The sequence below is a fragment of the Atractosteus spatula genome, chromosome 22 (genome assembly GCF_055471065.1).
Source record: "Atractosteus spatula isolate fAtrSpa1 chromosome 22, fAtrSpa1.hap1, whole genome shotgun sequence".
In the NCBI taxonomy this organism is placed as follows: domain Eukaryota; kingdom Metazoa; phylum Chordata; class Actinopteri; order Semionotiformes; family Lepisosteidae; genus Atractosteus; species Atractosteus spatula.
Genome location: NC_142727.1, coordinates 17,052,947 through 17,067,447, shown reverse-complemented (window position 1 = coordinate 17,067,447; position 14,501 = coordinate 17,052,947).

Genomic DNA, 14,501 nt, shown 5'->3' with positions numbered 1-14,501 from the left:
TAATGTCTTGGGCAGCAGTTATGCTGGGATATTAAAGCCATTATGCAGATACCTTCAAATAAAATAAATAAATGTCTTCTTCATTTGCAAGCTCTTCCTCTTTTAATCCCCAGTACTTATTCCAGTGGACAATGAGTTAACTGTGTCATAACTGTTTTCATGGAGATTCTGGGCAATTTAAATGCAAAGAAAAAGTAATTGAAGATTCAGGTTCGCCTGCCATTCAGTGACGGCAGATTCAATATCCAATTTTTTATATATAATATTTTTTCACATTTAAATGGGACAGGATCTCAGAGGAAATCGTTACAGTTTTAATGAACAGGCTATTCATTAAAAGGGCCTGCTTCTTCTCAAATCCCGTCTGATTTTAGTGATGGTGACCCGATGTCATTTCAATAACGCAATATACTGTAGGGTGGCAGGTTTTTACACGTATCTTTAATATTTCATCTACCTTCCAAAAAAAAGCTTAAAAAATAAAATGTTGAAAGCCTGATGTCTGTATCTGGGATTCATCAAGGGGTTTATTGAGTATTTCTTGCTGATGTTTGATGTGACAATATGACAGTTTGTTGATCGACTATATTAAACCTGTTTTGTTACTGCCTATATTATACTGTTGTTTAATAAAATGTTTATCATTTTTACTGGTTATCAACTCCACAAACTGTCATTTAAATGAATTCTAGAGGCATTTAACATAGGTTTTGTTGAGTTAACTTTATTCAAGTACAAAAAGACATACAGTCCTGTTTGCATGAATGCATTGCACATTGTTTAAGATTAGGTTGAACTGCAGAGTGCGAATACATGAAAAATACATGTTTTTGTGTTGTACACCAGGTTTAAATTAAGAAAATATTTTGTTCCACCATGTTTCAGGCCGAATGCCTTCTACAGATGTTTAGGAAGAAATGTAACTGCTTTATAGGGAGTTAAACCTGTGCTGTGCAAGAGGCCATGATGATGTCAAACTGGAGTGGTCAGTTCAACAGGCTGGAAGTCGTTACTTTGCAGGTCAAGTCTGGCTCATTTGGTTTGCAGGAAACATTTGCTCCATAACACTGAGTCACTCCACAGATACTCCTCAGAGGTGAGATTTGTGCTACTCAAGCAGCTGGCAAATGGAAATCTTGTGGAATTAATTCAAATGCTTTGCAGATATTCCACAAAGCCGTGAGCTAATTGTCTTCTAGTTTCTCCATTGCCACACTTCAATGTATTGTGGCTTGCATGTTATACAAGTATTGTCACACTCCAACATACAGTAAACTATACAGTACGAGTAGCTTAGAGCAGCAGTAAACTACTCCAATAAACGGGCACATGAACGGGTGTGGTGAATGGGCTCTTATGAACGTTAGAAGATTGAAATTATAAATTGGTTGTTAGAATTGACATGCAGGTGATCCAAAAGATAATCACTCATCTAAAGATAAGATGTAAGAGTAATTACAGTAATACCAAGAGATTTAACTGTACCAAACAATTCTGTGAAAAATTGGTAAGAAAGAAGTACTATAATCAACAAAAATAATTCTTAGTCCTAGGTCATACTGCAGTTGGAGATATTAGAAATTAAAGAAAGTTTTTCTAGTTCACCTTTTGCTTATAATTGAGAATATATTTCCTATTGAAGTTTTGACTGAAGTCAGCAGCTACTGTATATTAGTAGTTGTCCAATCAGCTAATTTTAGCAGTAGCAACCGGGAGGCTGGGGTAGAATATGTATGCCAATCAACAAAAGGCAATTAATTTTTCTCAGCAAGTCGAATGACTTACTGCTAACAAACGACTCTATTTCAGGAAAGCAGCTCTTCGAAATGATTTAAGTATCACTGCACTATCTATCGTTAATAATAAACACACTCAGCTTAATCTGTGAGACAATGCTGGCAAGCAGTCAGCTCTGTGCTGAGTTAAGCCTAAAGGGCAAAAGACTGAGTCTGGTGTAACGGTATTGAACCAGGTTTCAGTGAAATAATGAAAAAAAACACTCTTGATTTCCAAGCGGTTGAACTGAATTAAATCAAAGTCTACTTTGAGTCAGTTGTAAAGTCCATTCGCAAAAATGAAACAATGCAGCTGCACTTATTACACACTTTTACATTTGGCTGTCATGCACTATAATATAAGAAATAGTCCATTGCCATCCTCTTAGGTCATCATTTAACAAAAAGGCCATGAAAAGAAACTGGTCAGAATTTTAGAAAATCTAGAAAGCCTCTATCATAGAACAATGCATTAATACCTCTCTCAAATAATACACATATTATTACACAAATATCCTCCCCCTGCCTTTCAGCAAAGTCACTGCTGCGGTTTGTTAGGTGCCAGCAGGATAGCACTGATGTCACAGACCGACGGATCTCTTCCCCCGTCGACACTGACTCTCCTACACGGGAGACCGCGAGCAGCAGGGAAAGAAACAAAGCAAACCTGAAAAGTCCGAAAAAGAAATGCTGCTGCTTTGGGCTTTGTGACTGTGCAGTTCTGCCACTAAATGGAACAATGAGTGATACAGTGCACCATTTGTGAATTTTTGTTAGTTTGCAGGGCACGTTTGAAGTACGAAGCTGAAAAATGTAATCATGATAGAAGTTAGTCCCTGATCGAATTAGCTTCATTACAGAATATCAGAGGATTGCAGAAGTAGTGTGCCATTGTTGACAAGGCCAGGTGGAATGGAATGTGGGTTCCTCCTCTGGAATTTCTGTGATAAACCTGCATGTGAAGCTGTTTCATATGTTTCACTGTCAAAAAAGAGAACATATGTTCCTTAACCCTTTATGTTGCATCGTAGACAAATGTATCATAATTCAATTAATTGAATAGTTGATATTTGATAATAATGCAGGAAAACAATGAATAGCTCAACAAAGACTAGGATAAGAAAAATGATCTTTTTGTAATGCACAGTTTATCTTTAGGTTTTTCAAATGCAATTCTAACTTTGCTTTTAGTTATTGTACAGTAGATGTTACACATCACTGGGAATTTTAACTACTAGTTACAATTGCTGGTCTAGATGGGTTCATTCTCTGAAAGTGGCTGCTGATCCTTAGCTATGATTCACACTTTGTGAATATGACCAAGCTATAGAATGTAATGTGTATAACGTGAACAGATATAGTCCTGAGCACAGCAAAACCTAAAGCAGATTTTTATTCATTGGAAACAAATAGATCAACAGAAAATTCACACAGCACTTTTTACATATTATATTTTCATCTGCTGTTTAGGCTGCATTTGGAGTGAGATAAACCATGTTCACTGGGAATAGGAATTTTGTTGAAACCATTTTAACCTCAACGGTGGTTTGGAGTTACTGTACTTTAACCTGACGACCTGTTGATATATTTGTGACAGTGGACAGAAATTCCCTTGCCTACTTTAATTGAATACATTAAGCTCCGCTTAATAATTTAATAGAAAAAGTACAGACTTGCTATTCTTGCAGGTGTTTAATTTTTTTTAAAGGATAGTGGGTTCTGGTGCGTTTTAACATAAAATGGAAATTGCTTTGCTGAAGTTGTAGATACTCCAATAAATTATGTATTCCTTGAGTATAAATTATGATAGCTTCATTAACATTTAATGGCCTGTCATAAAAAGGAAGATATGTTTCACTGATATCATTGTTAACATTCAGTTTCAAATAGCCATGTGTGGTTAAAATTTAATGCTTCCTTCCTAGAATGGTATAATTCCGTGAAATCGCATCTTACTAAGAAGTAAGAGCTCCCTCTGTCCAACAGGGCTGGGTCTCTTTCTCTGTACAGATCTCACTGGGTAAGCTCCAGGCCTTTCTCCTTTAGAGCTTACTCAACAGCTTTCTTTGTACCGTCTGTCAGAAATGGTTTTGATCAGTCTCTCCACAAAGCTGGTCCGTAGAGACGAGTAGAAAAAAAGAAGCATGTGGCAGAAGGTTTTATGGCCAGCCTAGACAAAAACTGGCTCTTTTGCCTAAGCACAAAGTGTTACATGTAGCACAAACCCTGGGACTGAGAAGCTTGTTGGCTTTGAGGGGAAATGGATGGCGATCAGAACTTGTGAATTCTAGATGAGGTCCGGCTTTTGTCACCCAAGAATGTAAACTGGACTGAAAAACCAGATTTCACCATGACAGCATTCTAAAGCACCAGGCCAAAGCGATACTGACACTTTGAGAGAGTAAATGTCCTTGAGAGGTCCAAACAAAGTCCAGACTTGAATCCCACAGAAAATTGAGGTGAGGTTTGACAATGGCTGCCCATGAACTGTTCACAGTGAACGTGCCAGAAAGAGCAGACAGAATTATAACATCTCACTGTGTAAAACTGATGGATTCCTACCCAGAAATACTGACAGCAGTAATTGCTGCCAAAGGTTCTTGTGCCAGGTAGTAAGGGGATGAGTGATATGCTATTAGTAAACCTCGCATTTTTATAAATCTTCTTTTGCATTCAATCTCTTTCACAGATAACAATGTTCAGTCTGATCATTAGCTTTGAATATTAAAGTTCATTTGAAACTCCTTAAAATTCATCAGGAAGAGATATTGGCAGTGGGTGAAGACTTTTATAAACCACAGTATCATTTATCACATAATAGAATTTCTAGAGCATATTTTGCTGATCCAAGAGATATGAACTTTATGTCTTTTTTAAATTAAAAAAAATCTACAAACTTTACATTAAGAAAAAAGGGACTTTGTAATAACCTTGAATAAATCAGGATCCCCTACCCAGCCACTCACAATTTTATAAGAATATGTACGATCTTAATAACAGATCTAATTAACAGAAAAAAATGATCCACTGTGTTCCTCATAAAACCACAGGAACTCCATAAAACCCAATAACAGTCCTGCTAAACTGAGTCCACATGACTCATATTACATTGATTAATTAATTAACCATCTCTCTTCCCGAGTACAGTCACAGAAATTATATACAGTGCACCAGCAAGATTTCTGGATAGCAAGAATGCTCCCACTGCATTATTTGTATTACTGAGACACTGCAAATACCGGTCACGAAAAGAACAATAACTCCCTCAATTCAACACCTTTCATTAGAATATTAATTCCACAGCCCTTCAGTAAACCACCGTGTGTTGAATACGTGTAGGACCACAGCAATCCAAACAGGTACTCTGCAGGAGTATATCAGCATATACGTCTACTCTGTCATTCATATTTTTACATTCTTATTTTCTTAAAGATGCTCAACTAAATCAGAGTGTACACCAAATGCCTGTTATGGCATAATAAATGTAAATGTTCTAAAGTCAATTGAATTGGAGAAAAGAAACGTTTTTGCCCCCTATTTTATCGCTGGCCAGAATTAATTTTTTTTTTTATTATTTCACTGCATTTATTATTCTTTTCAACAATGAAAGAGATGAAGAATGGACTTCAACTCCCAATAATGTAGCTTGACTTATTTTTTTCCCTTTTTTGCAAAGGCTGATCATATGACAGGAATGAGTAACTCTATATTAGGTGGAAACATGGATTACACTGAATTGTAATTTGAAAATTACAGTGATATCCCACAAAAATGCAACACAACTTTGCAGTGTTACATATATTAACAAAATAGTTTTCTGAACTAATAGCTCATCATAGTCATGTTTAGATCATTGTAAACCCATGCACACCATAAGTGTTTTAACACCGTTTTAAGTAAAGAGGTGTTAACCTACTGTTAACCTACTGTACCACTAGAACATATTAAAGAAAAGAAGGGACAGCTCAGCACAATAAATTGAATACACAGGGCAGAACAAATTGGAACCACATCCGTATGCTCTGATGGTAATTTATTTTAGAGACTTGATACACTATCAAACATGTTTCTTCATGGGAATGTATTTTAGAAAAAAATTACATTCTTTCTTGTCCTTAAGGTTTTGAACATATGTTAGTTGTGGAAATTAACTCCTACCTGCGTAATTCAATCTCCCCAAAATAGAAGGGATCGAAGAAAGCTATTTTTGAAGCAACATGTTTTTTTCTTGATTGAAAGAAAGGACAAAAAGAACCAGCAAGAATGAAAGATGTTAAAAAAACAGATTGTAGGAAGAAGAGCACTGGAAAAGAAAATACACATTTTGTGGAAGTTACACACTGAGAGACAGAGGTTCTGCTTAAGTGCGTGGTAACCAGCATGAGACCCGACTGGAGCCCAATCAATCTCCAACTTACAAGACATTTCCAGGAGATGAGAGATTGCTCCTGATGGAAGGTCAGCGTAAATTGCAAATAAAAAAGGTAACATTTGCTTCATCTCCATTGTACATTTGTTTGCAACGAGCAGGGACAGACAGGGCTTTAACTAGCTCTGCAGAAAGAGCCAGAGACATAGCTGGTTTAACATGGGAAGTGTGCAGTTGTAGCAATGTACCACTAAGGAATAGATACTGTATATCCTTAAGTCATATTTTCTTCAATTCCTCAAAGAATACTTTGTGATAATATGCCTGCTCTTGGCAACAAATCTGGGATAAGTTCATACAAACGCAGAATAAAGCTGCTAGATATAGGAGAACAGGAGGGTCAAACACGACAGCAGCCCTTGTCTGGACCACACTCCCCAGAAAGGCATGGGGAGTGAGTTGCCTCCCGGAGTCACCTGAGCGTTTGCTGGAAGACGATTGGATCAGGTGACAGTTTAAAAGACAGGAAGCGGAGGCTTTATGGGTCAGTTACTGTGTTTCTATCGTCAGGAGGAGAGAAGGCAGATCCTCTGAGGTACAGTATGATATCACCAGAGGGAAGGGAGATGGAAGCAGTCAACACAGAAACCCTCTGCTTCCTGGTTCTTAAATGGTCACCTGACAGTCTTCCAACAGCTGGTCAGGTGACAGAGGGCAGCAACTCATTCCCGGCAGCTTTCTGGGGAACCTCGAACAGGTAAGGGCTGTGATCCTGTCTGAACCTGCTGCCCTCTTACCTAAAGAACCTGAGTCATCACTCAGATGAACTTCTTTTCTGGCAGCATGGTCCAGTTAATCACACTGAAAAGACCTGATAATTCAGCCTAATTTGAACCTGTGTTGCCTGTGTCCAAGAGACAGCTGTAATGACCCCAGCACAGCACCTGCTCCATTTCATCTTTCCCAGAGAGCAAACTGCTTAGTCAAAGGCACATTCAGGAACTTGAACTCCACACAGCCCTATGGTGAACAGGGCTATTTGACAGCCTTGGCGTTGGCTTGTGCCTTTAACAAAATTAAATGATTAACAGCTGTAGTTACACAAACACCAGAACCCTGTCTCTTATTTCTTTCTTTTGCACACTAGGATAATTAATGAGCTCCTAATTCTGGGAAGATAGATGCTTGGGGCTGGTATCAAGTTCAGCTGATTATATATTAACACCCATTTGCTTCTGTGCAGTGCTTGTTCGCCACTTGAAAAAGGAGCACAGGCTATTATCTCTTTTCCACCGTTTCTAGGAAACTAGGAAGAGCTAGGGTCAGATGCTGCCTGTCAATTACTGTACTAGCCTAGACTCGAAGAAGTCTGTCATGTTCTCCCAACAGGACAAAGGCACATGGTTTTTGAGGAAGCTCATTTTGATTCAGTTTGAAGGAACATGCGGGAGACTAAAGACTAAAGACAGGGTAAAGGTGTCAATGCACTTGATATCAAGAATAGATATTTGTAGTGCAACACAACAGAAATGTGAGTAAGACCCCAAAACCCCACTCCCACCGTTTAGTAAAAAAAAGTTGTCTGTTCTCTAGTAGTTTCTTCATGAAACAGCAATGGGATTCACTGACGTTTTAAAAAGGAATTAAAAGTACAATTTAAAAAAAAGGTATCTTCATGAATGGAATTTATTGTCACTTACAGTATGTTGTACCGACACTGCCATTTTTATTGCTGATTTTCATCTAATTTTAGCAGCAACAAAACCAAGAAAAAATAGGATCTATCCCTGAAGTACAGAAAATGCAAACGGCTTACACAATTATACCGTGAAGGCAAGGGACTGACCTTTCTGGATAAAAGCATGAATATGGTGCATAAAATAAAGGAAAGGAGTGGGATTATGAATAGCTTTTGCTTGGCTCTGCCATATCTTCAGCATTCCAGAGTTGACCACTTACGTCTAGAAAGAAGCAATTAATGGAGAAATGGCTCATTTCTAATGGGATCAAAAGAGGTCACTTTGATAGCCGTAATCGTCAGCTGCTTCCTGAGGACCCTAAGATTTAAGCTAGGTCCCCACATGTGCACTGGGTGAGTCACCAAGCCCAGATAGCAGTGCCACCCATCCTACACGCTCTGATAGACTCTCCGCATTACATGTTGGAGCAAATCTCCGTCTGTTTGATTTAGTTAGTGAAGGGCTTAGCTTCCCCATTCACTGAAAGGCTAACTCTCTGTACCAACCCTGCCAATAAGCTCCAGAACTTAAGCCGCCTACTGTGTCGCCTTCTTCCCAGGAAACCACAATCTCCGGAACAAGCAACGAGCCTTTTACCAGGATCAGGAGAGGCTTAACATTTTGCAATGCCGGGAGAGACAGACACATGGACAAAAACTGCAGGCACAGTAAATTTGAACCCATATGGGTACTTGAAAGTGAATTCACTTCAGCTGCCTTTGTCATTTCCTCCAATTACTTGTTTCATAAATTCATCATAAACAGGCGATTAGCCTTTTCTCTTCTGCCTAATGCAGTAAATGGTCGATGAATACAATTTAAAGCAATTTGATTTATTTGGCATGAGTTTTGACCAATTGCTATGGATATTATCAACATTTAGGAAGTATTCAAATGAAGTGTCTAATTAATGAATATTTAATTGTTTGGGTATTGCAATACATTTTATTTAAGCATATGACTTCACAAGTGTGTTTACCTTTGATGATATTCAGCCTGGCAGATGGGCTGAAATGTTGGATTTTTTCCCACTGTCTTAAATGCTAGAAGTTCCTTCGTTCGTGTCTTCATACGAAGTGCTGTGCAAATCCGGCAGGTAAAAAACCCAAATGTTCTAAGGGCACAAACTGTATCTTGTTCAACAGAAACATTACCCCACTCCTGAAAGAGTTACAGTATGAATAAGTTTGAACGATAGGAGCCAAGAGAATAACAACACTGAAGTAATATGCGGTGGGGTTTTGCAGCTTCCTCTGTACTAAGATGAAAAGTTATCAACCAACAAAATCCCTCCCAAAATCACTATAACAAAACTGCTTTTATTTCCTTCCAAGCCAGTGTTCACTCTTTAATCTCACAGCTTGAGTAACGCTTTCCATTTTAGCAGGTCACTCCCCCATCCCCCCAGTTCGTGAGATTAAATATTCACTCCAAAAAGCCCTAAAGCACTCCATTTCCAATATCATTTATCTTTCATATACAAATTGCAACCAAGTCAATCCCCTGAAAAGCTACATTTCCCACTGAGTGTAAACAGCTCCCCTCCCTCTCCGAGTCGCCTGTGCCTTCCTAGCATCCATAAAATTCTAATTTTCTACATGAATGCAGTAAACAAGTTTCTTCTCTCTCTAAGTCAGTCAAGTTCTGACAGCCACCCTATCTTTTCAAATGCAACCCAAGTCTCTAACTACACCATGCAGTAGGCCTCATTAACCTTCATTTTGTCTTATATTTAATTTCCATGACAGAGGCCCACTACTGCATGCAAAAAAAACCCACTCTATGACAGAGGGAGCTGAGCTTGCTGCTGAAATGTTTTCCTTTAATCTGCCTCTCTCTAAATCTCAACGAAACAGATGGATCCACTCACAGCAGTGTCCTCTTTCCTACTGTCGGCGATATTCCATAAGTAGTATCACCATTTTACCGCTTGCCAGTGGGAGAAGGTTAAGGTCCCTTAACCCAGGTTTACCTGCTTTGGTTCAGGAAGTGAAAAGCAAAGCTGTCCAAAACGCAGGTTGAACAGAATCACAATTCTGGAGGCTGGAACCTGCACGGGTGTTCTGGTCTTGATGGTGAAAGAGAGGAGTTGAAAGACAGAGTGTGTGAACTACTCTAACCCTTAGTTCATTCTCTTAGGCTCACAGTCACGAGCAAAGAGGAGCAACAACCAGAGAGCCAGCACTGATTTTAGTAAGAGTGCTGTACCTCACATGGGCAGGAGATGGCAGCCCTGGGTGGGGATGGGGATAGGCGCAGTGTTAGCGCAGGGCAGAGCAGTCTGTGCTCTGTGACTGCTTCCATTACTGTCATCTCTGATATTAGGAACAGCCCTGTCACAGGCTGTTTGCCCTCCTATTGATCTCCCCTTTTCCTGGATTCTAAACATCGCCTAATTGGACAAGTTATCATTTACAGTATTAAGAGAGATTAAAAGTAACCTCTTAGAAAATCTCCCCTATGCAAAGGCTGGGAAGCCAAATAAAGAGTGAAATGTGAAAAACACACATGGGATGGAAGAAGGGTTCCTCCATCGAATTATTGCTTATTTCATTGGCTCTAATAGGCTCCGCATGCAAAATCATCTTTATCTGAGCGTTCACACACAGCAGGTCAGAGACACGCACATGTGAGTGTGTGTGCATGGGCTTTCTGGATGAATGTGTATTCAGGAATTAATGTGTGTGTATGACAGAGAAAGACAGAAGAGGCTGAGGGAGAGGGAGGATACTGCAAACTGAACATGTCATTTTCTGACTCACTGGCTGCTTGGTAACATGGATTACATAACCCCGAAGAGGCATTAGACGCGCTCTCTGCATCTGTGCTGCGAGATGCCAGCTGTGTTGTCCAGTCTCCTATGCTGACTTCAAGCCAGGATCCCTGAAGGCCTTAATGAAAAATTATCTGATTTCAGAAGGGTACAAAGATAAAAGGCTGCGTGCTCAATGTACTGATAAAAAAATCAATCTAGCATTAATTAATGCGTACAGTCATCATTTCCTTTTCCCTATTTCATCTTCTCTCTCATCTCTTCCTTCACACTAGTGGAAACAAGATCTATAAACGGGGTGGACACCGTACCTTCACAGTGACACATGGTTCGCTTTTCTGCCGTACCATGTCTGTTGCTTCTGTTGCGGTAAAATACACATTCGAGCAGCGTTAGAGCCTGTAATGCTAACTTGCAGTCTGCCACTCAAAAGATTGCAGAATACACTGTAATGTACATCCATCGTCACCATCATCATCTTCATTATTTATTTATTTGGTAATACTCATGTCAAATGCTTCCTCAGAATCACTGCACAGAATAGGAACATGAAACTAGGAAACTAGGCAAGCCACCAAAGGCTGTAATACAATATTAAAAGTGTAATTTCTCAAATGTTTTTCAGCACATTTTTTGCAAAGAGCAATACAGATGTGAGAGAAAGAAAAAAGCATACACACGCAAAAGCGTGTCCTTATTTCTTGACATATTTTGCTGAACGTCTACAGTACCTCTCTCAAATTCCCTAGAGGTACAGCTAAGCGAAGAGATACGAGTCTCAGGTCTTTATAAGTCTGCCTGACAATTGACATGCAATCTGACAGTCAAACTCGCACGCTCTTACTCTGCCATCAGAGCAGCAGTATAGGGCATTATAAATGACACCTTCAAGGGCTGTAAAATATCTATTTTTAAACCTGAAAGGACATTTTGCTTGTGAAAGATACAGCTTTCTAAAAAAGAGCTCTAGCCCACCCTCTGGTCTAAGTGCAGGGCATAGCCCTACTCAGAGGAAAACAAATCCCAAGCGGGCCTCTCGAGTCAATTAAACATAGATTTTCAGATGGAAAAAGACTGGCTCAAACACGATCATGCAGAGGACTGACAGCCCCTCGACCAAGAGATGGGTAGAAAAATGTTCCAGCTTCCTTCTTTAAAAGATTTTCATGTTGGGGGTGGGGGGGTAATTTAATTAATTACTAATTAATGTGCATTGAATTAGCATTTGTAATGATGGCTGGAAAGTGTGCCACCTAGAAAAGGATGAAACGAGCCCTGACGCCGCTGGAGAAGACAGGACACAGAAGAGCTTTTTGAAGCAAACATGAAGAAGAAACATGCTCTTGCTCTGAACCATGCGTTGCCATGAAGGGTAAGCAGAAAACGATCAAAATGCAACTTTCCATAACTTGAGTCTGCAATCAGAAATGGCTAATTGATTGTCATTTCATAAGACATGGCTCATGGAAATGTTGAAAACTACCAATCTGCAACCAGAAGATGTCGAGTAGTGTCTAAATTGTCCAGATGTTGCCTTCGGGTTTTACAGTTGCTTCCCAGTCCTCATGTCTTACAGTCTGGTGGCAAATGGAAAGATATAGTGTACTTAATCTTACATTTCCAGTGGTAGATTCAGCAGTTTGTGGATTCTGTTATAGCTATTCCACACTTAAAGGTTTGGAGGCTAATGGCCATTTATCTGTTATCTTTAAAGAGCTCTCTGGCCTTAACCATGGTAATGTTGGCACTTACTGAACATTTCCTCTGTATTACTTACATATCCTAGAAAGATGGGAAACTTTCTGAGGTCTTTGTACATCTCTGAAAGCTCCCACTGCACTTACTGTACAAAGATCTGAAGGTTATTGTACTGTAGATGTAGTTTTGCTGGAATTTCTGCAAAGGAATAATTTGTAATATAAATAATTGTGACTCCTGTGTTTTCTGGAATTCAAATAATTATGATAAACAGGACTTTGCTCTGTGCATTGTGATTACAATATTAGTAAACCTGTTTAGAATTGTTTTAAGTAAGAACCATTACCCAGTCTGTCACTCATTTTCCTACTGGTGTTGCATGTTCCAGGTGTTTCAGTTATGTGATGTTTTTTGTTCCTATTTCCTAGGAACTTGTACTTCTCTGTTTTTATACCTACACATCCCCACAACAGTAAAGTGACTTAGTACAGTAAGTGTCTCTGCTTGAACCTGTCTTGTGTGATACTGCCACAAGCTCTGGGTCTGAGGAGGCCTGATGTCACAATACCAGCCTGGGAGACTGCTCTATACTGAATGATTAATTGGAACTATTGGGGAAATGCACTGAGACTGTGCTGAATTCAGCAGCCAGCACGTGTTCACTCAAACTCCTATAATTAACCCTCCTAGAGCCACCTGCAATTAGCCTATTTCCTCAGAATCACAGCTCACACGTGGGTAAGAGGGATTGAATAATTCATGTCTGATTTATTTTGTGCTCTCTGATCTTCAATGTCTTTATTTTTAAGTAAAGACACTTGCTCAAGGACAGGAGTTTAGATATGCTTTACTAATTACCAGGGAAAAAAAATCTGAAGAGTTCCTTAGCTTACTATTTCTCTAAACACAAAGTATGAAATTGTAATTGAAAATATGAAAAGTAAAATGCCGTGCATGCTTCTCAAGCAAATGTTTGCATACTCTTGATCAAATAATGAAAGAAATAATAAAATTGTGGTACAGTATTTAAAGACTAAATACGTAATATGATTCAATTGACTCAGAGTCCCTCTGAAGCATAAGAAAATAGTTTTCTTCCAGAGGGGATTATGTAGCTTGTTTGTTTCATTGGACATAAATATGACTAAGCACTGACACAGGTCACAGACATTCCTCTGGGTCTGAAAGACAGCTGGCAACTAATGTTTTCTGACTTTGTTTTCTGCAAGCTGTGATGACCATGTTCAAGATTGCAGTGCTCTCTGAAAAAGTTCATGTGAGGTGAAATAAGATGGGTTGTCTCCCAGAGACAGTGTTCACATTGCATTTATAAAGCACAATATAATGTCCTTGTAGGTGACTGTGCTCAGCCTACATGGTGATGATTCAAACGAACACAAACTAAATACTGTATAAAAACATGACAGATGGGCACAAGAAAGATGTAAATTCTTCCAACTTGTCCCTAAAACAATATTATTCCTTACAAATTCAAAACTAAAATCCTCACATCAACACTTTCTTCCAAGTACTGAGTTAACTAGGAAAATTAAATAGCTCAACAGGTAACTGCTGAAGGTTTTATGAAAGATGTAAAATCAGTTTAGAACAAAGCAGATTTAGACTGCAGTGTAGTTTATTCATTCATAGCCCTTTCACAACACAACAGGCAGGAGATAGGTACTGTGATGACAATCTACTGTATAGCACTACAAACCTTTAAAAATCTAGTTTCTGTAAATACAATTTTTTGGTCACTTTAAGCTAATTGATATATTTAATTTGGTGTGTGTGATCACGATGGGTGGTTTATTATTATTATTATTATTCAGACTTGAGCCATCTAAAATGAAATCTTATTTCCATTAACAATTATTTACAAAAACATTAGGAGCTAATCATTTTCTGGAAGACATCAGTGGAAACAAAAATATTTCAAATGCCAGAATAATTGAGATACATTAATCCTTATCTCAAACCCCCTGTAATCTAAATTGAATCCATTCTTTTTTTAGAACAAATTGTTACTGTAAAAAGATGAGGAGTCATCAGATTATATAAAACACACAAGTCACCTTTAAGGTCCACATTCAGCGACAGAGAATCTACAGGGATAACCAGAATGTATCTCCGCTGTGCCTTGCTCC